Source organism: Xenopus laevis, chromosome 3L (assembly GCF_017654675.1).
Source record: "Xenopus laevis strain J_2021 chromosome 3L, Xenopus_laevis_v10.1, whole genome shotgun sequence".
Lineage (NCBI taxonomy): Eukaryota > Metazoa > Chordata > Amphibia > Anura > Pipidae > Xenopus > Xenopus laevis.
Window position 1 is genome coordinate 10,646,189 of NC_054375.1, and position 26,786 is coordinate 10,672,974.

Genomic DNA, 26,786 nt, shown 5'->3' on the forward strand with positions numbered 1-26,786 from the left:
TGTTTATGTTTGAGAGCAATAAAGATTTTTTTATTTTAAGGCACTTCCGGTGGAGCAGAACACTGTCTTTCTTCTTTCCTATTCAGTTTGAGGTGGTGGGACGCCCAAGACGATTAAATGGCCAGCACCAGTTTAGTACAATCCATGGAGCCAGCACTGTTTATTGCAAAGAAGGCTAAGCGGTGAGTCAGAGCGGTATTCTATTCTATTTTCTTATTCTATCAATTAACATGGCAAATTATCAATACATTGAAAATAAGAATGGTTAGAAAAAACATCTAAACTCTCATAGTTACTGATATGCGTTGCCGGCCTATACCTGCTGGATCCCGGTTTGCAGGCCGACCCGCACCCACCGACCTCCCGATCACTCAACTTCCAACTGCCGGCTTCTTGGCTTTATATCCCCCTGCGACCTGCTCACTCTCCATTTCCTAAATTTCCTTTTTGTGACATCATCCTAGCGAAGTTGGGGTCTATAAAGATTGTTTGAATTAGAAGTCAGGCTCAGGCGGGCGGCGGAGAAAAAACGCCGACCCGCCACATCACTACATAATTTACGACTTCATATTTAGTTTAATGTATCATATAAGTTTCATCATAGGAAGTTCATAAGGTTACAAATTGGTTACTACATTCTCGTGTTTGTATATTAGGGCAATCGTGTTTCTTTTCATTAGAGGTTTTTCTACTTTGCGATAATAATCGCTCTTTAGATATTACAGATTTAGTGTGCTTGATTTCAATATATATCATATATTTATATAATTATATTTTATTATATTATATATTATTATTATTAAATATATAATTATATATTATATTATATTTTATTATATATTATATTTATTTTTTTTTTTTTATAATATATATAATTTCTTCTTAAAAAAAGAACCACACTCTCAGGGAGTAAACGATTATAGATAGTTTTAATGCAGGTTACAGACTAACGTTTGGGCCCAACGAGGCTTTTCTCAAAGGCTAACATAGTATTAAAACGAGCCTTAGTATCTTATGTGACATGGCGGAAATATACAAGCAGTTCACAATATGACTGAGAACTAAAGCGACTTGCCATATTGAATACATCACATAAGTAACATAAATAGTGTTAAACTCAGCCTCAGCAGTTATAGTTTAAATACCAACTTTAAGGCCTTATAATATTTAAAAGTGGTTGTTTAATAACAGCCTGGGATGTGTAATGTTCAACAACAGCATGGGATGCTAGATAAATTAGATGCCATAAGGTATATAACTTAAGAAGTGCAGTGATGGAGCTTAATAGCTGCCTGATAGAAGCATCAATAGTTTTTTATTGGGCGTGTATATAGGATTGAGTAGGAGCTGGGACCAATGGAGCAGGGATTGGGCCTACATAGTGTTACTTAAATGGTTTGGATTTTTTAGCCCTTTATTGATAATCCAATATGTGAGTAATTGCTGAAGTGTGTAAGGTTGATAACAACAACAGAACTGACTGATGCATACATCTAATGACATGGTTTACACTATTAATGTACTTAATGGTGTTTGTATTTAAATAGGTCAGTCGCTAAGTTTCTAACATCATAGTTGTGACTGCTGTTTTTTCGCTTTCCCGCCAGTACATAGATATAAGGCTCGTTTTAATACTATGGTTAGCAGCTTTTTGAGAAAGGCCCTCGGTTGGGCCCAAACGGTTAGTCTGTAAACCTGCATTTTCCACACTCCTGACATCACTATCGATTTTCAACTGACATCATCAGAAGGAGCATTGGGGCTTTCAGGTAAGCGGGGTTTGTCCCAATTCCTGACTAAACTCCCATGTTTTCTTGCTGTATTATTATTAATTTTATTAATTTATTAACATGTATTTATATAAGCGGCCAAACATAATTGTGTAGCACTGTAAGTAAATGTGATTATACAACTAAATCACATGAATTATATACATAGAACATATGGAGTTACATAAATCACAATCAATACAGGTACAGAAAGGTGAGGAAGGCCCTAATGCAATCAAGAAAGCATACAACTCTAAAAAGGGAGGGAGTAATACACAAGGTGTGGAAGTGGGCTAGATCGAATTAAGTGGGTGAGAAATGTGGTACTGTATGTGTTGTTTGCAAATTTGGTAGTTAAGCAGAGTTGAGGGTGGTCTTCTCGAAAGAAGTGCGTTTTAAGAGATTTCTTCAAAGCAGAAAAGTTGGGAGAAAGTCGGACAGACCGTGGGGAGAGAATTCGCCAGAGAGGGGTGCAGCCCTTGCAAAGTCCTTGAATGCAAGTGTGATGAGGCAGGTAATGAGAGAAGAGTTGAGTAGCAGGTCAGTAAGAGATAGTAAGTAAGTGGTTGGGTGGTTATATAGAATGAGTTGAGAGATGTAGGGTGGGCAGAGTTCATTGAAAGTGGCTTTGAAGTCAGGGTCATTAATTTGAAATTTGATTCTGGAAAGGTAGCGGAAGCCAGTGGCAGGGATTGACAGAAGGCGAGGCAGAGGAGGGAGCGGTTTGCTGAGGTGTATGAGCCTCGCAGCAGTGGTTCCAATTTAATGGACTGGAGAAGGTGACAGTCTCTGGAGTGAAGGCCAATTAAAGAGTTTACCGTAAGTCTAGACCGTGATATGAACGAGAAGAGTGAAACAAGAATTTTGGCAGCCATCGGTTGAGGTGATGAATGATCATATTTTGGATATGTTTTTTTATGTTTGGTTACATGATTTAATAAAGTGTACTGGATATGAGGAGTGAACTTAGAATTCAGGGCAGAATCTAGTGTTATATACTGCCCTTAAGCCTGGGGAGAATGTGATAGTGGATTGTTAGCTAGAAGTTTGGATCCTTCAGGATGTTACTGGTGTTAGTTTGGAGGAAAAGAGAACCATTTTCAGTTTAGAAGAGGTTTAATTGTATAAAGGCAGCGTTGTGAACAGTCCGCAGGTTAGAGATAGGCAGGAAGAAGATGCGAGTTAGGAGTTCTGTTGAGATCAGGATTGATGTTACGTTAGATAGATCTGAGTATCATCAGCATAGAGGTGGTAGTGGAAACCATTCGAGTTGATTAATTTGCCGAGGGAGGAAGTATAGAGGGAGAATAGTAATTGTCCCTGGACAGAGCCTTGAGGAACCCCAACAGAAAGAGGTAGGGGAGAAGATGCTACTTCGTTGTAGGAGACACTGAAGTAACGATTAGTAAAGTAAGAAGAGAACAAGGACAGGGCTGTGTCACGAAGGCCAAACGAATGGAGGGACTGGAGGAGGAGAGGGTGATCTACAGTGTCAGATGCAGCTGAGAGATCAAGTAGTATTAGTAGTGAGAAATGATTGTTGGCTTTAGCGGTTAAAAGGTCATTAGTTAGTCGAGTCAGTGCAGTTTCAGTGGAGTGTTGTGGCTTAAAACCAGATTGTAGGGGGTAAAGCAGGTTATTGTCAGAGAGGAATGAGGTTAGTCGGTTGTAGACTAGGCGCTCAAGTAGTTTATATATCCCACCTATTCTTTATAATAAAGTGGTATTGTGTGTTTACCATGTATGCGAGAATTCAAATGTCAACGTCAAGGTTGCCAGGCTGGTAGTTTAAAATTAGACTGGCAACCCTGCATTGAGGAAGAGTAATGTATGATGGAAGAGTACTGTATAAGGGGAAGTACTGTATGAGGGGAGAGTGCAGTACGAGGGGGGAAGGGGAGTACTTTATGAGGAAAGAGTTACTGGTATGAGGGGACAGTATTGTATGAGGGAAGAGTATAGATGAGGGGAGAGTGCAGTACGAGGGAGATACTGTGTATTAAAGTGTAGGATATTGTTTGTTTACCTTGTGATCCGAGAATTCAAATGCCAACGCCAGGGTTGCTGGTGGTTTATAATTAGACCTGTCAAACCCTGCCCGAGCGTTGAGGGGAGAGTAATGTATGAAGGAAGAGTACAGATGAGGGGAGAATACTGAATGAACGGAGAGTACTGTATGAGGGGAGAGTTTGTATGATGGAAGAGTATTGTATGAGGGGAGAGTAAGGCTTGAGGAGAGTACTCGACCCCCTTAAGCTAATGCAGCATGAAGAGCAATCCCACAAATAAAAATTTGTCGCCCTAATGGAAAACAATCAGGTGAGAGCAAAAGGGGGTTAGTAGATAGGGCTGCCGAGAAGAGAGAAGTGGGGTACTTATGGCCTCCCACTGAGAGGGCATTGCTGTCAGGGCTCACCGTTCCTCTACAGCGCCGCTTCCAAGATGACGACACCCATAGCACCACGTGGACATCAGCCTAGTGACGCCGGCAGTGTCATACTGGCCCGGCAGGAAACCGGGAAAAAACCCGGTGGGCCACGACCCTCATGGGCCCCGCAGGGCCAGACCCTCTTCTGATATAGGAATTCTAAAAAAAAAGTTTTCTTCGGCGCCGTCTGCGCATGCGCCCGCTGTTCCGCATGTGCGCTGTGTGCTCATTCATGTGTGTGGCCCGATCGGCACCTCACAGTAGGGGGGCCAGAGGGGGCCCTGGACAGAGGTCCAGTGGGCCCAAGGCCCCCAGTCGACCCTGGACGCCGGTTGTGCAGATGCGTGATGATGTGTCTGGTGCCAAAATTTAAAATACAAGGACACCAAGGTCACGGGTTCAATGCCCGATTGTAGGATGTGGCTACTTCATTCCTGGCTGTTTCTATTTTCCTGTGATTGCTGATTATTGGATTTTTCTGTTTTGATTATTGCCGCCAGCCTTTTGAACTATTGCCTGTATCTTGACTACGTTTATTCTTGATCCCTTCTGTACCGTGATCTTAGACTTTAACCAGAAGTTTCCTCCTAGGTCCGGACTTCCCTCGCTGAGAGCCGATAGGCCCCGTGACAATTGCATCCTTCACAGCAATGAACCTTTGGGTGCCGACTGGCCAGGTCTTTGGGTGTTACAGAACGTTCAAGCAAGAGATGGGTTAGAATTATCTTCGTTATCTTATTATTCTTTGCTCAAATGTATTCTATTTATATAACTTAAAGGAAATCAATGAATTGTATATGGAGAGATTGAGACAGATACATTGAGAGAGAGATCATATGAGATGCATAGATAGAAGTAGACTGGTGAATGGTGGATACAGACAGATAGAGAGAGGGAGATAAAAAGATAGATCCTGTAGTAGGAGGTCCAGCTTTTGTTCAGCCCCCCCCCCTTTAGTTCATAACAAAGTTCCAGATGTAGGAAATATCAATGCCTATCAGCCATGGTTTCAAACATTAGACCCCAAATTCCACCCTAACGAACCATCATAGAGTTTTGTATCCAGGGCATTCTTCCCAAATCTCACCCTAACTGGCCCGATGGCCTTCAAGATGATGTTTCAGGGGTATCTAGGACATCAAATAGACACTTGACCCACAATTTCTCCTAATTGGCCTTCATGATGGTCTTTCAGAGGTATCTACGATAAAATAAATCATCAGCTATTAAGCCATAGGGGCAAATTTACTAAAGGGCAAAGTGGCTAATGCTGGAGAAAATTCGCCAGCGTGATGTCATTTTGGCACTTCGCCAATTTACTAATGGGCACCGGCATAATTAGGAGATGAACTCTAGCGCAACTTCGCACTCTAACGGCAGGTGTGTTTTCGCTCTGGTGAAAGAGCGTTACTACGCAAATTCACTGAGTTTATGTTTTTACTGAACGTTAACTCTATCACCAGACTTGCCTCCGCCACCTCAGACCAGGCGAAGTGCAATAGAGTAGATAGGACTTGGTCCAAAAAAAAGTTGAAATGTTTTATAAGTCCCAAAAAACAATGGCGTATTTTCCTTTTTACAGGGTGATAGGCTAAAAGAGATTGTACTTTTTTTTTTTTTGGTACCCTCCTTTCCCCCTACATTTCCTTACCAGGTCCGGACTGAGATTCACAATAGGCCCTGGCATTCCAAGTACACAGAGGCCCAAGCAGCCCCCCATCAGCCCACTAAATAGTCACTGTCTATGGCAACTTACAGCAGCCCCTCTGGCATTTGCCAGAACCAACAGATAGCCAGTCCGGGCCTTACATATGGCACATAAACTATACTGTGGGCTCATGTGTAGGGCAATATAACAACTTTATTTTATTTCTTAAGGTTCCCTGGGCTTCTGTAGTGTAATGTATTTGCTGCAACATATACGTCCATTGAAATTTAACTTCCCGCCATATGAAAATTATCTAACGCTAGTGCAACTTCGCTATGCCTGCGTAGTAACAGCGCAACTTCGCAAGTGTTTGGCGGTGGCAACGAAACTTCGCAACTTGGTGAATTATTGTTGTCTGTGTGAAGTTGCGCCTGGCGAAGTGTGGCGAAGGCGATGAAGCCGTCGCTGGCGAATTTTCGCCCGTTAGTGATTTTCCCCTATAGTACGTAGAATATCTAGGACATCAGATAACTTCACCCCAAATCTCACTGAAATGGCCTTTCAAGGTGGCTTTTCAGGTGTAACTAGGTCAGCAATGTAGGACGGAAAATAGACATCCACCAAAAGGCTTAACCTACTTGGCCTTCAATTGATCTTTCAGTGATATTTATGAAAAAAGACACCCAACATCTTATCCTAACTGGCCTTCAAACTTGGCATTCAGGGGTACTTAGGAGAACAAATATGCTTTCTCCCCAAATCTCACCCTAGCTACCCCTCAGGCTTTCATCTGTCACTGCCCCCAAGGGTGTCAAGCCCTACAGTCTGGGAACCTCAGATAAGAACCCAACACAACTTTGCCACACACACACCATCGGAAACCACAACGCGTCTCTGAGCAACGTTTGCACGGATAGAAGACTAAAAGCTCATTAGAATCTCTCGGCAGAATAATTATTTCCACGTTATTGCGTGTGATTATTGAATGGGAGTCCATAGAGCAGACTGACGAGAATTCACTTCTATCAGCAAAGACACATTTTCTCCTCCACAATAAATGGGTTTGTTTGTCAACTGTAACACACTGGGCACGAGGGACTATAATTTATCTGCCTTTTACCCCAATGGAGCATCCAAGTGTTGGAGAGCTGATTGGTGCCATTTTCCCTGTGCTCCCAGGCAGGGCAGTCCTAAGAGTCTGAGTACCCCAGGGTAGAGCCCTGCAGGGTGTTGGGTACCCCCCAAAAAACAGCGAACCTGTAGGATGTAGGAAGGACTTTCAGATGAAGGTTGGGGGTCTGAGTGTTTGCAGGTCAAGTTGTGGATCTTATCAAGTTTTATTCCTTTAAAAGTTTTTAAAAATGTTTTTTTTTCTGCCTAGCCCACTAATGATGACATCACTTCTGGTTTCCAGCAACGGCACTTCCTGCTTTATGGTGGTCAGCTTTTCGTGGATCAGTTTGCAGATCAGGCAGTTGCGGGTCAGGTAGGTAAAAATGTGGGTGCGGGTTACAGGTCTTGGTATTAAAAATTGTTTCCACGCAGGACTCTCCCCCAAGGTTGGGCCACCATACTAAAGTTGTGGTTCACCTTTGTGTTAACTTTTAGTATTATATAGAATGGGCGATTCTAAGCAACTTTTGGTCTTCGTTATTTATTTTTCATAGTTTTTTTTTAATATTTGCCTTCTTCTGACTTTTTCCAAATTTCAAATGGTGGTCATTGACTCCATCTAAAACCAATGCTCAGTAAGGCTACAAATTATTGTTATTCCTACTTTTTATTGCTCATCTTTCTATTTAGGCCTCTGTGTTTCATATTGCAGTCTCTTATTCAAGTCAATTCATTGTTGCTAGGGTAATTTGAACCCTAGCAACCAGATATTGGAAACTGCAAACTGGAGAGCTGCTGAATAAAAAGCTATATAACTCAAAAACCACGAAAAATAAAAATGGAAACCAAAATATCATACTAAAGGTTAACTTAAAGGGGTTGTTCACCTTTGAGTTAACTTTTATTTTATTCAGGTAAGTTTTATTGAACATAAGCAAATTTATACATCACATTCAGTAGGATATACGTATGAGCTTGACAACAATATTCCATTACAGGAGACAATAATGATCCAGTTCTAGCTAATATCTACTTATGTCTGGTCACACTATACTTTACCCTGACAGAGTTTATTTTACAAATAATCACAGCTCCAGTACCTCTGCGGGGGTTATTTCCTTAGCCAGGGGTCCCATATCCTATGGAACTTATCCAGACAGCCCTTATATTTGGCTAACATGAACTCTGTGTTGGCCGGATTAGACACCTCATTTATCCAATGTGCTACTACTGGCGGGGCCTCTGCTTTCCAGTTAAGGGTAATGATTCTATGCACTTGAAATAGAGCTTTACTTAGGAATAGAGCCCCTTGAGAGTCCACAATAGTATCTGACTGTATATTTAATACGCATAGTTTAGGGTCATTTAGGTTATCCCTCCCCGTTACTTCCTCTAGGATCTCCAGTGTCTCGCTCCAGTATGCCTAAAGCTTGGGGCAACTCCAAAGGGTATGTAGTAGATCCCCCACTGCTTGTTTGCATCTAAGACATTGTGGTGAGAGATTGGGGAACATTAGTCTGCTCCTCGTGTGGTAGGCCTTATGTAGGAGGTACAGCTGTAATATTCTGTGCCTAGGAATGAAGGACACTTGAGACGGGGCTTTAAGTGCAGACGACCACTGCGTATCAGTAAGGACTCCAAGATCCCTTTCCCATTGCTCTCTGCATTTTAAGGCTTTATACTTGTGTCAGTACTTACAGATCAGTTTGTAAACCTTTGAAATTATGCCCTGGGTCTTTTCTGTATTTATTAGTGCAATGACTGGGTGCCCAGCTATTTCCCAGGGCTTCTCTTTGTACCACTTTGTTAGCTTTAACCTGAGCCTCATATAGAATAACCAATGGGATGAGGGGATGGCCCTCCCAGCTCGAAGTTCGGAGAATGCAAGGGGTTTGTCATGTCACCATACATCATCTAATGTGCATACCCCTTTGTCTAACCAACCTTCTGGGGGCTTTAGCTCCACCACTCCGCCCAGGTTGGCATTTCCCCATAGCGGGGTAGACGGGTCAACATTTGAAATTCCCATTAGATAGGTAATCTTGGATAAGACCCACTTGACATTCCCTAAAATGGGGTTGAGGTTAGTCCTGTTAGCTTTGACAGGCACCATGAGGAGTGCTTGGATAGGGGACAGGTTTTTGGGAATTAATGTACTCCAGACCTTATACAGGGCTCTATGGGCAATCCATCAACACCTGCAGCTTTCCCATTAGGGAAAGAATCAATGGCCTCTTGCACCTCAATTAGGAATATACTTGACTCCAGGTACCCTTGATACTGGGGAATTAGTTGGGGAAGCTGCACTGAGTTAAGGAATGCTTCTACCCCTGGCATATCTGCGGGGGCTAGGGTGGAGGAGTACAGCTTGGCGTAGAAGCCCTTTAGAATATTTTGTATTTCCAACGGATCTGCGTTGGATTCCCATTTGTGTCTTTTAGGAGTGTACGACAATGGGATGAAGTGAGAGATAGGTACTGATGAACAATAATACAATTATGTATAAGAACCAATGGGCTGGGGTGTCCACCAACTATAGTGTAAACCTATATACGCAACCCAATGGAACTTAACCCCCTGCCCATGTAGTTCAAATCCACTCAATTAGAATGAGACATAAGGTAAGATAAAAGGCAATATTTATTAAACACTAAGCCAAAAACACCTTAGCTAAAACCAATTAAAATGATAAGCAGCGCTGCATATGGAAAAGGGATCCCTTAATGCAAGTATGATCTATGCACTAGTGCAAAATACAAATATAAATATATATATATATATAAGTGGACTGCTGTCCAATGGGGTATATGTCGGTATGCTGGACGAGGCTATGCAATGATGGAATAAAAATCCCAATTTGAAATTGGGTGTGCGGCTTCTAAATGTCCGATATTAGTATTCAGAACAAGTTGCTGCAAGTGCACAATGATGGTATGTCCCAGAGTCAGAGAAATCACACGGATTGCCGTTTGGGAGAAATACCCCTAAGACCACTAGGTGCTAGAATGTATAGTGCCATATCACGGCTACTTGTAGAGGGGCGGAGGTGCGCCCAGCAAAGTCCAGTATGCAAGGAGGTCTTATAGGAGGGTGATAGCAGGGGGTGTTGAGTATTGTCTGGACAAATGGGCTAGCATTTTCCCTGCTTTTTCTCTGTGCTCGAGAATATTTGCTTTGGAGAAAAGGTACTGTTGCTTTGCCTTTTCAGTCATATAGTCTGCAACCGCCTCTTGCGCTGATTTCAGTTCCTCAAATCCTTGATTTGTGGGATGTATTGCGACTTGTGTTTCTATCCTAATTACTTCTGTTCTAGCTGTTGTTTCCTAATGGCGTATTGACCCTTGTAGGCATTGATTTCTACATGAAAGAACTCACGGAGATGCCCTTTCATCGCCTCCCACCCATTGAAGTGTCGTCTGAATCCTCAATGGCCCCTAAAAGGTCTGTAATGGTTTCTTCTACTCTATCCTGATTTTTAAGTAGGTGCAACCAGAGAGGATTAAGACACATCTGGGTCTGCTTTGCTGGGGCTTTAGCCTCAATTCTAATTCCAATGGGGCGTAGTCTGAGATGCCTCTCGGCAGGTATTTAATACTCTTCACCGATGTGAGCGCTCTTTGGTTCAGAAAGGCATGATCTATTCGTGACAGGACCATATGTGAGGTGGAGAAGCATGAGTATTGCCTTACTCCCGGGTGGTAATGTCTCCATGCTTCCACTAGGCCAGCCGCCTCTGTTATGGCTAATAGATTGTGTGCGGGGGTCGAGACTGTCCTTCCATCTCTACGCAGCCTATTCATGCTGGGGTCTATAAGGGCATTATAGTCTCCTATAGCTACTACGGCAGCATGGGGGAACTGTGCTATAAATTGGATTAGTTGCACCAGACACTCATCTGTGTAAGGGGGAGGTACATATATAGAGGCAAGCACCACCTCTTGAGATTGGAGGAAGCCATGTATAAAGATGTATCTACCCTTTTTGTCTGTTTTGATGAATTCAAATCTAAAGGGTACACTTTTATGTATTAGTATTGCTACTCCAGAAGAGTGTGTGGAGTATGGGGCTTGGTAGAACCTTCCCACCCAGGGGCACCTCAGAGCCTGTGCCCCCACCAAATGGGTTTCCTGCAGTAGAATTACCTTGGCATTTGATTTTTTGAGGTAGTCAAGTGTCAATCTGCGCTTAATGGGATTATTAAAACCCTGACATTGCAGCTAATACACTTTATAGACATTTATACATTCAATAGCATGTTGTGCAGGGTAGAACCAATTCCAATTTTCCAATGCATCGTAACTGAACATTATATTGTATGCATATGCAAACTTATAATAGGACTGGCAACATCAATTTTTTTTTAAAAAAAATTCCGTTCCGGTTCAGAAAAGGCGACAGGGCGACCATCCACTGTGCGGCGCTGGATTTCTCCTCCCTGTCTATCTCTCATGTTGTACTGACAGTATGTGAAGCGGCTGCTGCATCAGGGAGCGCTATATTGTACAGATCACCCCTGCTGCGGTGTAACTACTCGTTCCTGAGTACAGAGTCTCAGCAGGGGAAGAGGCCACCGGGCTGCTGCTACTGTCTGGGCCATAATCCCACTGGAAGACACAGTGCAGCTGAAGGATCTAAGCTCTGGCTCTTGTTCTCTGTGCTCATCTGGGAGTCGCCCTCTACATCGCCCAGCTATACAGGAGCAACTGGTATCAAGTCCAGGGACTGAGAAGGTAGCTTGGCACTAAGGGCACTGGACTTCGCCAGTTCAGGGGGGTCCCGCGCAGGAAAGGAAAAAGACAGCGCACACTAGCTGCTTAGTGGGAGTTATGCGGACTGAGAACCCGAGCCAGTGCTAATACGCTAATCCTGTACCGTGTCTCCCACCTCAGCGACTCAGTCCATGTTGAGCTGACTCTGCACATCGTGAGTGAGGATGGACAGGTCTTTGGTGCAGGTGATTACGGAGAGCCTGAGCGCAAAGAGGATGGAGTCTGCCTTGCAATCCCCTCAGGCTGGATCTGTCCCAGCCAGGAGAGCGATCCCCGCTGCACTGCTACCATGGACCCGACCTCCTGCAACACCACCAGCAGCAGCATCAGGCAATGGCAGCCTCTGGGGCGCAGAGCGCGGGTACAACCAGTGAGTCTCAGGCCGCCACCAACATGTGCGCCAAGTATGGGGAGAGTGCTGGCGGCAGGGGGTCGGTGGCATAGAGCAGCGGGGGAGAGGAGCAGAGCCCGGACGATGATATCGACAGGCGCCACGAGCTGGTGCTTAGATCGCCGAGCTCAGGGCCTCCCAAGCCGGCATAAAGCTGGATGCCCCATGCGCTACCGGAGGAGGCAAGAAGTCCAAAGAGCAGAGGCATCTGTGGCTCAACATCAATGCCCGGGAGAGGAGGCGAATGCACGACCTGAATGATGCTCTGGAGGAGCTCTGTGATTCCCTACACACACAGCCCATCGGTCCACAAGCTTTCCAAGATAGCCACCCTGCTCCTGTCCAAGAACTAGGCGCTCGAGGAGATGAGGCGGCTCGTAGCTTATCTCAACCAAGGCCAGGCCATCAAAAAAAATTTTTTGATGCTGCTGGTCCTTTAACCGTTAAGTATCCTCCTGTACCCCCTTCAGCCCCCTCCCCTTCTTTTCATGTCCCCAACTTTTGCCAGAATTTGTCAGGCCCAGATCTTCTGCGTGTCCATCCAGTTTCTGAGCTTGAGTGGCGTGGTGAAGAATCGCGTCTGTCCCTCCACGATAACTCGCAGTCTGGCGGGATACATCATCGCGTACTGCAGGTTAAGGTCTCAGAGGCGCCGTTTCCGATCCATGAACTTCCGCCGAGAAATCTCCAAATAATGAGATCTTTGTGGCCTGGAAAGTAAGGGTGTCTTTCTTTCTCACCAGCGATAGTACGGCGTCCTGATCTCTGGCGTTCAGTAAGCGGGCAATTAGGGGGCAAGGTGGTGCCCCCGTGATCGGTGGCCTCGTTGGAATCCTGTGGGCCTGCTCTATAGTGAAAGCCACGGAGAAGCTGTTTTGCCCAAACTGCTCAATTTACCAGGCTTCAATAAAATTTTCAGGGGAGCTTCCCTCTGCCCTCTCTGGGAAGCCGATGAATCTTAAGTTGTTCCGCCTGTTCTCCAGATCGTCCTATTTGGAGTTGCAAGCTGCTACTGCTTGTTTTAGATGTTGGACTTGCTCCGGCAGTGGGCGACATAGATCTTCAACGGAGCTAACCCTTTGCTCCAGGGCTGCTGTCCATTCGCGCACCTTCTGCAAGTCTTGCGTTATGATTGAAAGTTCGATTTTTATTTTGTCTGTTTTTGAGCAGAGCAGGCTGTTGCTGGATTCTTTTGATTCTCTAATCTCTGCCAGCAAATTGGCCAGTGTTGGTTGCTGAGCTTCCGATGCGTCTTGGCTTTGGCCTTCCCTCGTGTCAGGCCCAGGAGAAAGATCTCTGACGCCATTTTGCTCAAACTGAGGTTCTCGTGCATATTTTCAAGTTTGGATGCCGCCTCTGAGGCTCGTTTTGCCCCATTAGAAATCTTGGGGGTATTGCCTCGTCGGCTGCTGCCTCTGGATTCGTGTTAGCACTGTTTTCACAGGATAAATTCAGGGATTTTAATAACCAAGTGCCGGAGCTCCACTACTCCACGTCCGTTCACATTTAGTTCCAAGCCACGCCCCCTTCTGAATTACTTTTAACACCAGTGCTGGACGGTACCGGATCCACAGAACCTCAGAAAGGCGTCCACGTTATTTTTGGGCCAAAACCCACCGCCTTTGGTATCGTGACACTATAGAGAAAAGTGATTTAGAAGAGGATGGAGTTAGAATAAACGGCACACTAGCAATAAGTATATTTGTAGGGACCCGATACCCACGGAGCACAAACCTCCTGGGTCATTGGGAGTGGGATAGTGTTGGACTGGGGATCCTGGGCCCACTGGGACTGTTAGCTCAGGGGCCCCCACACAGTGTCAGACTGGGACACCAGGGGCCCACCCAAAAACCTTAGACCAGGGGCCCACTCTCTGTACTATTATTCTTCCTCACATCACTCAACCTCTATTCTCCAAGTCTCTTTTCTTTACATACTATAATCTATTAATCCATCTATTTAGCATCTTTGTTCTCATAGAAATTGATAATGACCATGAAATAGGCCAAATGATTAGAAGCAAGAGGGCCCACTGACACCTGGGTCCACCGGGAGTTTTCCTGGTATCCCTGTGGGCCAGTCCGACACTGGAGTGGGAGAAAGGGTGCAGCTGTGGGTGACTCTTCAGCCCGCTTCCCTCTATAGGAGACACTGCAGAACATTCTATTGATTGATGAAGGGATGAGCTGGAACATTTCCAGATAAACAAGGAGAAATTTCACGAGAAATTCTCCTGTGATGCCTCCCAAGATGGCGTCGATGAGGACAAGGCCGCGAGCAGGCCCAGCTCCCCTATAGATCCCCAGGAAGAAGCTCGTGCCACAAGCCTGGAACAGGATCCTGTAGCCCCCACGGAACAACCTCAACCAACGCTGAGAGATGTAATGGCGGAAATAAAGGCTGCTAACACTGCTTGCACAGCACTGATACACGCTAAGACTGACAAGATCAGGATAGATCTCTCCATTATCAAGGGTGACTTACAGAAGCTGAGGGAGCGGACCACGGAGGTGGAGGCCAGGGTGAGCACCCTAGAGGATAACTGCTGAGATCTTCCAGAGCAGTACCGTACGGTGCGCAAGTTGGTCACGGACTGCCAGAGGAAGACGGATGACTTAGAGAAACGCCTGAGAAGGAACAACCTCCTCTTCGTGGGGTTCCCGGAGCTGGTAGAAGGCAATGCTCCTGAAATTTCCTAGAAAAATGGCTGAGAGACACCTTTGGCCCAGACCACTTTACTGGCACATTTGCCCCTCCTAGGCCACTGATCGCCCACCTGTTTAACGCCAAAGACCGGGACAAGCTGCTGTCCTTAGCACGAATAAATGGCCAACTGTGTCACCAGGCTGCCAACATCTCTCTCTTCGCAAATTATTCGATGGAAGTGCAACGTCAGTGGGCAGTATTTCAAAGCAGCAAAGCCAGGCTGCGGGCGGCTGGGATAGCGTACGAGATGCTCTACCCAGCATGTCTCCGGGTTCAAGCGGGAGGAAGCTCCCATTTTTTCACCTCACCCCAGGAGCTAAACGCCTGGCTCGACTCAAGAAGGGTTTCCGGCCTGACGGCCTCAGCCAGCGTAAGATGAACGACGAGGCGTGTGAGTATGGGCACCCCCTGGTTTCAACTACCTGATCAACTAACTAGCCCCTGGCTCCCCACATTCTTGGGCCAGACCCACTCAGCCCAATCTAAAGGAGCCCATAGCTAATTCCCAACCTGGGTTGGCCGATATATAGGGGGACGCAATAACTATGGGGCACCCCCAACTAACTCAAGCATTGCCAATCCGCAATTTCCTGGCAGCAGTCCGCTGCGCAATGGTGGCCCAACGCTATCTTTAGCCGACCCAGCTCCGACCACCTTTATCTGGCTCCCCAAACCCATTGGCCATATAAAGGTTTTCTTTTTCTCTCCCCAGGCACCCTACTGCTGCATGATAATGCAAAATACAGGGGAATCTGGTGGTCCCCAAGTTCACAGATGCAAGTTCACCAGAAAGAGCTGCACGTGGTCCTTATTCAGTAGGGCTCACTATAGTGGCGTGACCCATTCCCAAAGATGGTTACATTAAGTTTCGGGACTAATTCTGCCCGCAGTTGGGGAAAGGGCGGAAGGGAAGGGTGGTGGGTGTTAGGGTACTGTTCAAATGTGTATGTTTCAGTGTCCTGCTCAAGATTGTAAATGTCACAAGAATTGCATGATAATGAGACCAAGGGAGGGAAGTGGTATGGCATTCCCAGACATGTACCTCCACTACTTAGCGCCCCAACTCACGCATATCTCCCCTATGATACACCAGGATATCTCTCCACCTCTGTACAATCTTTGGGCATCAATAACCGGGAACTGAGATTCCCCGTGGCAAGACCTCCTGGTCAAAAAACCTGCTAAACCATCCTCGCCACTAATCATAATGCAAGCCAAAGTCCTACGAACGGCACATAGTACAATTCAGTTCAGCCACCTAGTCCCGCAAACGCCCATTTGGGGTAACAATACATTCCCGCACCTGGTCTCCATAAACCCTCCAAAAATCTGGCAGATGCTAAACCTCACCACGATAGGAGACATATGGGAGTCTGGTAGGGTGAGACCCCTGCAAGAGTCGCAGGCCACAACGCAGCTCCCCCAATCCCAATTCCTCATGCACCATAGGGTTGGTACTGCCCTGACAAGACAATCCACCAGGGACAACATTTCCATTGCCAACTCCCCAGTGGTAGATCTCTTAGTAGATCCTGCTAAAAAGAGAAAAGTATCTTCCCTGTACAAAATGTTGCATAAGCCTCTCCACAGAGACTCTATAATCCCCTCCAGGGAAGCCTGGGAAGATGACTTAGGGGTGATCACGGATGACCAATGGTCTTGGGTGCTGGCCACACCTAGCATGGTTTCTATGTGACTGAGGCACGGTATGCTGCAGCTGTACCTAATACACAGAGCCTACTATACGGTACAGAGGTTATATGTAATGAAAGTTCTGCATTCCCCAATATGTTTGAGATGCAATGAGGAGACACCCTGGATCATACCCTGTGGAGTTGCCCAAAGCTCAAGGATTACTGGGAGGGAGTGTGTGGTTGACCAGAGGAATCCCTGGGTGGAGTAATTGCACAGCCAGGTCATGTCTTCTAACATTGGACTTGAATACCAACTTGAACTTTTATACTAAAACTTTTATTGCTAAAGCCCTGTTTGAAGCCAGAAGGGGGCTTACTTTGCATTGGAAGGACTCCTCTCACCCATTGGTGCGTGAATGGCATAAAGTGATGAAAGATCAAGCAGCAATGGAAAAAGCAATAATGGTAAAAAAAGGCCTCTTGGACAAAAACCCCCTTATCTGGCAGTACTGGACTGTAAAGCAAAATACACCGCCCTTGTCCTCTCGGGGAAATGATGATAATGGGTAAACACCCCTTGACAACTGGTGGGCACTACGGGTGGGCATAGTGGAGTTCATCTCCTCCCCTGGGTAATATGTTAACCTAGGATTGCCTGTGCTTTATTATCTGGTGGAACTGTGTTATACCACTCCGTATGTATGCCTGTCATGTGAGAATTATTCTAATAAGCAAAAAAAAAAGTTTTTAAAAATGTTTTTTTTCTGCCTAGCCCACTTCTGATGACGTCACTTCCCATTTCCAGCAACAGTACTTCCTGCTTCATGGTGGTCAGCGTGTGGCGGATCAGTTTGCAGATCAGGCAGTTGCGGGTCAGGTAGGTAAAAATGTGGGTGTGGGTGGGGGTACTCTACCGTAAGGTGGGGCCTTCATATTAAAGTGGTGGTTCACCTTCAAGTTAACGTTTAGTTAATTTTTAAGCAACTTTTCAATTGGTCTTCATTATTTCTTTTTTAATTTTTTTTTTATTATTTGCCTTCTTCTTTCCAGATATCAAATGGGGGGTTACTGACCCCATCTAAAAACAAATGCTCTGTAAGGCTACAAATTTATTGTTATTGGTACTTTTTATTACTCCTCTTTCTATCCAGGCCTCTCCTATTCATATTCCAGTCTATTAATCAAATCAGTGCATGGTTGCTAAGGTAATTTGGACCATAGCAACCAGATTGTGGAAACTGCAAACTTTACATCTGCTGAATAAAAAGCTAAATGACTCTAAAACCACAAATAATAAAAAGTGAAAACCAATATATCAGACTAAAAGTTAACTTAAAGGGGTTGTTCACCTTTGAGTTAACTGTTAGTATGATGTAGAGAGGGATATTCTGAGACAATTTGCCATTGGTTTTCATTTTTTATTTGTGGTTTTTGAGTTATTTAGCTTTTTATTCAGCAGCTCTCCAGTTTGCAGTTTCCAATATCGGGTTGCTAGGCTCCAAATTACCCTAGCAACCATTCATTTATTTGAATAAGAGACTGGAATATGAATAGGAGAGGCCTCAATACAAAGAGGAGTAATAAAAAAAGAGCAATAATAGATCATTTGTAGCTTTACGGAGCACTTGTTTTTAGATGGGGTCAGTGACCCCCATTTGAAAACTGGAAAGCATCAGAAGAAGAAGGCAAATAATAAAAAAAGAATCAGAAAAAAAGGTAAATGAAAAACAATAAAAAGTAAATAATGAAGACCAATTAAAAAGTTGCATAGAATTCACCATTCTATAATCTACTGAAAGCTGAACAACCCCTTTAATGGACGAGTGGAAAACCAGGTGATTTGCCTGAACTTCCGAGGGGTTATCTCAGTTCCACTTACAACTCTTAGGGCCCCAGGCCACCAATGTTTTTAACTCTAAGGGCCCCAGGCCACCAATGTTTTTAACTCTTAGGGCCCCAGGCCACCAATGTTTTTAACTCTTAGGGCCCCAGGCCACCAATGTTTTTAACTCTTAGGGCCCCAGGCCACCAATGTTTTTAACTCTTAGGGCCCCAGGCCTCCAATGTTTTTAACTCTTAGGGCCACAGGCCACCAATGTTTTTAACTCTTAGGGCCCCAGGCCATCAATGTTTTTAACTCTTAGGGCCCCAGGCCACCAATGTTTTTAACTCAATCGTTTTAGCAGGAACCCCCCACCCCAAAAGGATGTCTCATAACCTGGAGAAAGTGTACCCAAAAAACAAATCCAGCTCAGTCATTGGCCAATATCAAGCTCCTTCATATACTAAATGTCTGGAATAGTGACAATAGGCTGGTGGGAAGTGGATGGAATTCCAGTGTTAAGAAAGGGGCCTTGGACTTGAATGGAAATGCTGTTACATTGTGGCCTATGGAGTAAAACAATATTATAGTTCCCTCCAATCATTAGAGATCAGTATGTGTCCCTATGTCTTTCAGCCCCGTCATGTACATATTAATCAATTAACCCTGCAGAGATATTAACCCATTCCCTTCTTCAACTAAACCCCTGTATCAGCACCACCACCCAGTTTTACCCTCACACAACCGCTCAGTCATCTTTAGTAGAACGAGGCACAGGAGCCCCTTCCCTCAATATTCACCATAGGGATTAAAGAAAAACACAGAGACATATTTATGGAGAACCTGGCGGTGAGCACAGGATTTATTACAATTAATAGGCAATTTATATTTGGGCCTCCCTAACAGTGGATGATCCAGAGGAAGGAGAAAAACCCTAGAGTGCTATGGGGGCCAATCTGCACTGAAGGTAAAAATTCCTTCCTGACTTCCTAGAAAACAGCAGTCGGTTCTACACCCTGGATCATGGCTAGACCACCCCCGCCCCCTATCTATACACCCCCACCTCTATTCACCCCTCACCTATACACCCCCCTCAAACTTCTCCGATCAACCCCCCACTCTTCCCTCCTATACACAAACTCTTCCCTCCTGTACATTACCCCCTACTCTCCCTCCTGTACACAACTACACCCCTACTCTCCCTCCTGCTACTGTCCCCTACTCTCCCTCCTTACACAACCCCCTACTCTCCCTCCTGTACACAACCCCCTACTTTCCTCTTGTACATAACCCCCTACTCTCCCTCTTGTACATAACCCCACTCTCTCTTCCTGTACACAAACCCCCTACTCTCCCCTTGTACATAACCCCCTACTCTCCCTCTTGTACATAACCCCCCTCTCTCCTGTATATTAACCCCACTCTCCCTCTATACACAATACCTGTACATAACCCCCACTCTCCCTCCTGTACACAACCCCTACTCTCCCTCCTGTACATAACCCCCACTCTCCCTCCTATACACCACCCCTACTCTCTCCTTCCTGTACACAACCCCTACTCTCCCTCCTTTACACAACCCCTACTTTCCCTCTGTAGATAACCACCACTCTCCCTCCTGTACAAAACCCCCACTCTCCCTCTTGTACACAACCTCCCTGTGAATGTGGGATAGCAGGTATAGTAGGGAGAGATGGTGCCTATAGTAACAGTGGATAATAGTCTCTGGGAAGGGAGTGTGACTGTGGGATAGCAGGTATAGTAGGAGAGATGGAGTCTTATAGTAACAGTGGGATAATAGCTCTGGAAGGGAGTTGTGACTGTGGGGATAGCAGATAGGGGAGATGGTGCCTATAGTAACAGTGGATAATAGTCTCTAGGAAGGGAGTGTGACTGTGGGATAGCAGGTATAGTAGGGAGAGATGGTGCCTATAGTAACAGTGGATAATAGTCTCTGGGAAGGGAGTGTGACCGTGGGGATAGCAGGTATAGTAGGAAGAGATGGTCTCAGATTAAAGAATGTCAGTAGCTGTGCGTCGTATAATAACCTTTAAGACCGTTTAATGCAATAACTTTATTTTTTTGCTTTATTTTTTAAGTTTATTACAAGAGATGGAGTGAAAAAAATGAATGTCTTGTGTTACTCATTTACCCATTAATACATGCAGGTTGAACATCAAGTGTAACTTTCATGATAATTAATATGAAACGGATCACAGCCTTGGCTTCATAGCAATGTATGTTTTCATGAGTATCATAGATTTAGCTCTATGGCAGCTGCACTGTAGGGGACATTACATTGACGGGTGATTATAAATAACTTTAGTAATTAAGCTAAATGCCAGCACAGTTTCTCATTAAGGGAAAACAGTTATATGGATAAATAAATCCTGTGTATGTTGATGTAGCAGCAATATATATGTAATAGAATATACAGATATAGACAGATATATAGATATATATATATATATTCTATTAAATATCAATGTTTCGGGTGCACAACAGACACCTTCCTCTGCAGTGTTTATGAGTTGACTCCCTAAGGGATGGAGAGTGTATATAAAAAAGATATACACAGAGATATCTGACTGTACAAAAGTGCTAACAATAGAGGATCAGCTGGTTCCCCTGTCTGCTAAATATTTCATCCATGTAAAAGTATTTTCATGAACAAGTGTAAGGTTTGCATGTGATGGTCTGCCAGTGTTTGTGAGTGTGAGTGTGAGTGTGAGAGAGGAGAGACAGAGAAAGCTGGAGACAACTTGCCTGAATGTGTGAGTGGAGCTAATATGTGACATATAACACTCTATAGACACTAATCAGGGCTAAGTGCTCCTTATACTAGTACCACCTTTCTTTCACTGGACTACATTTAAATTGCCATCCATTCTCAATGGGCACCTGATTAAAAGAGATTTAGCAAAAGGAACAGTGTAGTACAAAACAAAGTGACTATAATGGCAGCTTTATTTTTGTGCTCTTACTTGTCCCACTCACCAAGGGTCAGTAGGAATGCTGAGCAGAAGGAAAACTATTGGGGGAAATGGCCATAAAATGCGGTCCCTTGTGGATTACGAGTGCTTGGCACTAACCCGTGTGCCTGTATAAAAGCACAAAAAGGTCGCACACAGGCTGAGGACCACTAACATGTACACGAAGCACACGCAGCATTTAAGAGCCGGGAATCTGGTTACATGTGATGGGAATGTAGCGGCTTTTATGGTGCGTTACAACCTGGCCAGCACCTGGGACTAGATGACTAAATGGCTCCCATGTATTCTCTAGACTGGCACAAATCCACAACATTTGTGCGATTAGAAGAAATCTAGTACGCTTCTCCCAATCTTCTACCAGATTTGTTTAAGATTCCCAAATTTTTCTAAATGTTTTATATTCCTGTTGTTGAATCCCTGACTAATCCGCCTCCTATTACTTTTATGTTTAATAGCATAAGACAGGTGAGATTGTATGGTGATTAATCATCTATAGCCACTATCGCTCACTGTGTGTCGTAAGAATAACATAGCCGTTAACCTATATATACTATTATAGATGGCATATATTTTTATATTATAATATCACACCGCATTAGCAGAATATGAGAGAATACAGAAAACCACGCCAGTGACTTTGCAGCTAGTGCAACCAATACTAAACATAATCCTAAAAATTTCAATTTCTGCGAAACGTTTCGGCTCTAGAAGCTTCTCAGGTGAAATCGTGCGCAAAATATAAACCTACAGCAATTTAAATTCCAAAAAATCTCTCCTTCAACGGTCGGTGAATGTCGTGGGATGAGGGGGTGGGTTGGAATTCAGTAACAACAATACCAAATGAGCCGTCATCCCGGGAACCGATCCCTCATAGATCATTCTCCCAACGTTAACCACACAACATAAAATAATACATAGCCAACATAGCCGCATGATTAAACAGTAAGAAGGTCCGAGATACAGTGATATGAAGCCGTAACATCGATAGTGAAGAAGAAATATTCATTAAAACTAGAAAAAACAGTACAGCGTATTTTGAAAATATAACTCGCACAGCGACAAAGTCGTATAATATTTGAATGCTAACTTCGACCGTCGATGGGCTACTTCGACGACTATCGACATACGAACTTAAAAGATCCGTATAGCGACTATTAAAAACTGCCATTCTACTCTATCAATGTGCGTACCTATTCATAGTCGAAGTACTGTCTCTTTAGAAAAAACTTCAACCCCCTAGTTCGCTCATCTAAAAAACTAACGAAGTTCAATGTTAGCCTATGGGGATAAGACGAGCTCATAGACATAGGCCTTTGACCTTATATCCAATATTTAGGTTATTACCTTAAAATCATCGTTGGAATTGAAACATTCAAATTAACGTCTGAATAATCGAAGGAACATAATCGTTCCATCAAGGATAAATTTATCCTGAGTCGATCGTACGATCGCAGCTAATCCGTTAGCGATGCTCTATAAATCGCTAGTCGATCAGGAAGGATAATTCAATATCCCAGTCCCATCGAATGATCCTAATTACAGACCCTCGATATTCGACCCTTGAATCTGACCCACTAAGTGAGTAGACATAATTTGAGAAAAAACGATATCAAATAAATCCCAGCCTGGTGCCATCACATCACCTAACAATGACGCCTACTATGTGGACGAGAGATCGAAAGCGACACCGGAACAACTCCCCAATAGGACGGGACTCCAGATCTATTACATACCATTGTATATATCGCCTAAGATAAGCGCACTCTGTCATGGTAACCAGCTGTTAATTCTATCTTTTCCTTTTCTTGACAGTCACTGGTGCTACATAATACCCAAACCCTGCAATGGGGCCTGTTTCCTACAGTAAACTGATAGTCCCAATCCAAAAACAAGAGGAGGGCCCATGAACCTGCAACGAAAATTGAACATGGGAAATTGAAATGTAATATCCACGCTTATTTTCAACATAATATAGAGAAGTAGTATCGGTATATAAAGTGACTTAGGGAGTAGAGTCAATGGGATCTATCGGTAGTACCCAGGTTAAGCCATCCTACTTGTAATGTGTACCCTCTATCACTCCTGTATTAGTGCTACTATCATATGTTGTTGTATAAATGTCGCAGATATAAATTGTGTCAAATATCAAAATGAGCTTTTAGGATCATGTGATAGAGGAATCCATAATAAAGATAAGTCAAAGAACAATGTATTAGTATCAGTATTACTTGGCGTCAAATTATTGTTAGGTTTCCTACGAGTATCCTCTGGTTAGGGGTTAGACTAATGGGGAGAGTTTCATTGAGTCCTTTAGGGGCCAAAACATCAAGTTTATAAATCCACATTGATTCTTTTACGTATCTACATTATGTCCCTGTCCCCTATTATTTGCACAATTTTCCTGAAGACGCTCAAGAACTAAGCCAAAACGTTGAGAATAAATGTTTGTTGTTTTTGACACTATTGCAAAGTCCTGGGGTGGTGTGTTTTTTTTCTATTTCTCTATTAATATGATTACTTGAAGCAGCACACAGGCATTGGAGCATTTTATTGCTGAGTGCACCGGGGCATTGAGTTTTGTTATTTTGCAAGGGGCTGGGTCATCAAATGGTTAAGTTGCTGTTTATTAAGAAGTATTGTTGATTCACTTTGCTCGGATAGCCACAAAGCACTTTTTTTTATCTCTAGGGCAATCACTGATCATTTTAAATTATAGTGGCATTAATAATATAATCATCTCATCATCATCATTGCCACTAGTTATTTGGGGTTCTTTAAAACGATCCTAGTGTGGTGTTTATACAAATGGCCTGTAGATGTCACTGTGCTCAGACTTATACTGTGCATACTTCCTGACAGCTTAAAAGTGAAAGTTACTGTTGTGTAATGGCTGCATGACTCTGCTAATAAAGCACTGTTATACTCTCCTCATCCTCGCTGCCCAAAACATAACACATGGCGACAAGGATGGCTCTTCTACCTCTGCAGCAGCCTGCACCTTTTCTTCCAAACCCTGGTGAGCCTACCATACCTTTTACTGCTTGGATCCATATGTTTGAAAATGACATTATTGCTGCTGAGCAAGGGGAGATTTGTGCTGCTAGAAAGCTTTACTTATTCACTGCCTGGGAGCAAAGGGACAGCGGATATTCTATACATTACCATTAGCTGATGAGACTTATGAAACTGCTCTTATTGCTATAAGAACTTTTCTGTGCCAAGAGTAAATGTGGTTTGCTGAAAGGTTATAAATTCTAGTAAAAAAAGGTCTATCTTTTCTCTTTAAGGAATACTAATGCGATGCCTAAAACTTTAGAATATCTGAATCGGACTCACATTAAATCGACTGTTCATTATGCCAGAAGGGAAACACTACTTGGAAGCACAAGAACGTTTCTGGAACTTAAAAAGTAAAGCAAATCTTGGTTTTTTTACTTTTTCCACATTATTATCAAGTACATTTTGTCATCAGGAACAAAACGAGACTTTTATTCTGATTTCAGTAGCCAATTATATTGTGCCCCCACACTGTCCATTTTAAATGACCGTACAGCAGAGGATGTGTACTGATATATGTGAGTAATTGTGTTGTGTGTATAGGCAGGTGCATATATCCAGCGCCGTTTCTGTATCCACTGAGCTCCAGTAATGATTCACGCGCAATTGCGCTCTCTCGCCCTAGTATCCGGTTTTCGGTGGCTTTTTGCCGCCCTGAAACTGCTGGCGAGCCTGAGGCGAGCGCCTCAGTCGTGGCGGTATCGCCCTGCATATATCTGTTGTGAGAAATCATTGTTGCCTATTGCCCAAATTAAAACAAAACCAGCCCTACTCATTCTATAATGAACACTATAGTAGCAATGTGAATCATTTCCCCTGAAACAAAAGAGAAAGGTCAAGCTCACTCACACACACTCACTCACACTCACACACTCACACTCACACACACACACACTCACACACACTCACACACACTCACACTCAGTGCTCTGAAGGGAATTAGAACCACATTGAAACAAGTAATGAAGTTATGGAGCCAATTCCCTTTCAAAAAGTCTACATAATCCATAAATTACGGTCTTTATCGGCCTTTTAAACTGAGTCCAAATTCTTGAATTTACACTAAGGGGCCGATTCACAAAGGGTCGAATATCGAGGGTTAATTAACCCTCGATATTCGACTGGGAATTAAAATCCTTCGACTTCGAATATCGAAGTCGAAGGATTTTATCGCAAATAGTGCGATCGAATGACCTTCCCCATAGGCTAACATTGAGTTCGGTAGCTTTTAGATGGCGAACTAGGGGATCTAAGTTTTTTTTTAAAGAGACAGTACGTCGACTATCGAATGGTCGAATGGTCAAACGATTTTTAGTTTAATGGTGCAGACATTAGGGCTTCATTGAGAGGATTGCTTGATCTTCCCGTCCTTCCCAGGTTATTAGGCAGCGGTGACTATGGGGGGAAGGAATGTGTTTGCCAATCTCCCCCTGGCCCCATGATCACAGTTTCTCCTGTGCTGCTCTAATCACTCTAATCTGCTTTATTTGCAAACACCCAGTGCCGGGCCAGGATAGTTTGGCACCCTAGGCAAGTGCTTCAGTCTGCGCCCCCCCCCCCCCAGTATTCTTATATCTCCATTTCCCACCTTACCAATTTACCTTTTTAGTTTAAGAAAATTAAATAAAGAAGGGAAGGTTTAATAAAGAAGGCAGTAGAACTCTGTGAAGATAAAATGTTATTTTTACTTCTATTTCATCTCCCAATCTCTCACTCAAAACAATACCTGGTTGTTAGGTTGAATTGGCCCCTAGCAACCAAGTAAGTGCTTACATTACAAAATGGAGAGACGCTGAACAAAAACCTGAATAGTTAAAAAAAATGAAGACCAACTGACACAAAGAGTGAATTTAATGTAATGTATTTGTTTAATTCATCACAATATAACACAGAGGCCAGGGCAGCTTCAATGCACGCATCATAGTAGATACTATAGAAAGTAAATCATATACTATGACCAACAAGGAGTGAGGTGGTGAGGCCCTAGAACAAATGAAGCCAGCATCACAAGGATGGTCTGATGATGTATAGCTAAGGCACGCCAAATTATTATTATTAATAGCAATGTATTTATTGCTAAACAAATCTAACCTATTTGCATTTTAAAATTTTATTCTTTAATAAATATACTGTCAAAACTGTTACAGGCAGCACATTAGCCCCAAACCTAAAGATAAATAATCACAGCCACACATGATGCAGCCGCTGCCAGTATTATAATTAATAAAACCGCCAGCTCTCACTCCCCCTCCGCCCCATTCCTGATGTCCGCCATAGGTACCTTAACAAGTTGCTGTATATGATGCAGGTCATCAACCCCAGAAGAAAAGTCTGTTCCTGCCAACACACTGATTGCAGCCGCTTCTCCCGCCAGTCTGAATCAGTGGCGTAACTAGCCCCTTAAGGGCCCTGGTACGGAAATTTACAACTGGGACCCCCTACCCCCCCACACAACA

General features: G+C 43.9%; 1 protein-coding gene and 1 pseudogene across 8 annotated transcripts in view; both read left to right on the plus strand.

Moving 5' to 3' along the window:
* The window catches only part of LOC121393056, a 1,743,327-nt gene that overhangs the window by 1,193,821 nt on the left and 522,720 nt on the right, over window positions 1–26,786 (plus strand). The window contains exons 1-3 of one of the 8 annotated variants that reach the window (XM_041585391.1): window positions 7,317–7,331; window positions 10,306–10,399; window positions 17,231–17,335. The exons of 3 other annotated variants lie outside the window; for them this stretch is intronic. The gene's annotated coding sequence lies outside the window, so the exon portion shown is untranslated. Of the gene's footprint in view, window positions 1–7,316; window positions 7,332–10,305; window positions 10,400–17,230; window positions 17,336–24,564; window positions 24,684–26,786 lie in introns of those variants that run through there. 4 more of the 8 variants (XM_041585389.1, XM_041585392.1, XM_041585385.1 and 1 more) reach the window with 4 other exon arrangements.
* LOC108705695 lies at window positions 10,406–13,948 on the plus strand (annotated as a pseudogene).